Consider the following 2500-nt stretch of genomic DNA (forward strand, 5'->3'; position numbering starts at 1 on the left):
AATATAGCATTATTTCAAGTACCATTTGGAATGTAAAATTGAATCAGCAGAAAAAGTTTATCAAAGGGTTATACTTTTTTCAGATTTTCTGTTACTGAATAGTGCATATCATCCTCGTCATTTAACTTATTTCTATTGGAGACTTGAACATGAAACTTTTTGCTCATGGTTGTTTGTGACAATTCGTAATTATTATTAGCACTCTGAACATTAAATTGACATGCAGTGTGTAACATTGTAAATATACGTAGGTTTTTATGGATTTTCGGTTTAGCTTTACATTTTCTTATATCATTTTTTTTATTAGTTCTGTGCTTTGCGTTGCTTCCTATAGGGAAGTAATACGAAACATATGATATAACCTGCATATACAGCTGGATTTAACATATCAAAATGTCTTCACCTCTGTATTTCATATCTTACCATGATACATAAATCCAAGAAAAACATGAAACACTCATCTATGAACCCCATATATGTTGTCAGTAACCGGCAATACTATTGTCATGCAGCCAAGCCAAGGACCTCATGTGTCCAGTGAAGAGGACACCTGCGATGGACACAATATCCAATGAGATAGAATCCAGAGCCATGCGTGTTTGTGTCTCCGTGTTTTTACTCCTTGGACAAACCGAAACTTGTAAATAAATGCTGATAATTCTTAAACCAATGAAAGGAATGGAATTTCGAAACAGCATCATAATTAGAAAGAGTAAAATGATGAAAATATATTCGTAATAATACCAGAAAATAAGAAATGCTATATTGCTGCAGTTTCATGGTGGCGGTCTCTGGTGGCCAAGACTGGAAACTCGGCTGTCTGTCCAGCTCTGCCACGACCAACTCGGGATCTCGTCAAAGGCAGCGCGGTCTCTAATTCCAAAAAGACACTTCACTATAATGCCACTTTCCCCCTCTTCCTTAAGCATCTCGGTTCCCTTTCCGTGGTGTTTATGCTATTTCGCTTAAAAAGAATGGAAGATGGGAATACTACGAAATGTTTCATATTTCATACCTTATATAAATATTGAACCACCGGTGCGGTGGCGTGTTATTTCAGACCGTTAATTTGGACCGGTGGTACTGGTACTTCAGATGGCTACATTTCCATGTAACCTGTGTAAAAATAACTATGGACACATACATGGTCACATACCACGATGCGTTCATGAAAATTCTACACATGCACATAATATATATATATCAATTTGTGTAATAGGTTTGTTAGTATTTGTATGTGTGTGTGTGTGTGTGTGTGTGTGTGTGTGTGTGTGTGTGTGTGTGTGTGTGTGTGTGTGTGTGTGTGTGTGTGTGTGTGTGTGTGTGTGCACATCTAGATACGAGCAGAGAATAGCACATGTCAACTTTTTTTCCTCCAGCGTGTTCCTTTTCATTCCTTTGCTTTTGTTTCCCTTGGTTTTCTAAGATGTTAACCTAATTTTCTCTCTCCCCTGAATCTAATTACAGTTTTAATTCAAAGTCCCTTTTGAAAACCTGGCAAGGAGCAGACACCAACAAAAACAAAAATTCAAGACACAAAACAAACTGGGGAAAAAATACAAGATAATGACATATTTCCAACAGCAAGGAATTTCTGTTGGTTGCTGCAGGACGCTGGAAAACAACGCGTCGTGTATTCCAAAACTTAACACAAGGCTGGTAAGAAAATACTGTAATATGAGTTGACTTTTTAAGTAAGGTAAGCTTCAGCATCCAACAAGGCATGAAGTATTACACGGAATAAAGATGGTTAAAGCATTTCCAAAATATAAAAAAATGAGAGATCAGGAGCCGCTTTGTCTGTGCCGATGATGTATTTAGGTGGAAATAAGAATATTTAAGAAATAAAAGGATTATCTTTTCGTTACAAGTTGCAATAGCAACAAAAAAGAGAAAGAGATGGAATTGTGTAGATTAAGCATATATGTAGACGGTCATTATACACATACATACATGAATATATTTGTATGTATATGTATATATATATATATATATATATATATATATATATATATATATATATATATAATTAAAACTATATGTATATATTATATATATATATATATATATATATATATATATATATATATATATATATATAATAATATGCGTGTGTGTGTGTGTGTGTTTGGGTCTATGTATGTGTATATGTATATATATATATATATATATATATATATATATATATATATATATATGTATGTGTGTGTGTGTGTGATAGATAGATATAAAGATAGATAGATAGATAGATAGATAGATGGATAGATAGATAGATATACGCACATAAAATTTATATCTACAATCATGATAAAGATAAATAAATGAACATACATGCTCAAAAATAAGAGAGAGAAAGAGACAGAAAACAGAGATAGAGAGATAGATAGAGAGAGAGAGAGTAATTATAAACCCGGTACGCAAAACAAAATTCTTGTCTTTATTGACAGGTCACCCAAATGTTAGATCACATAACTCTACTTATCATCAACAATTCATCTTG

The sequence above is a fragment of the Penaeus japonicus genome, unplaced genomic scaffold (genome assembly GCF_977035675.1).
Source record: "Penaeus japonicus unplaced genomic scaffold, GWHDUDI00000001_assembly GWHDUDI00000015, whole genome shotgun sequence".
NCBI lineage: Eukaryota > Metazoa > Arthropoda > Malacostraca > Decapoda > Penaeidae > Penaeus > Penaeus japonicus.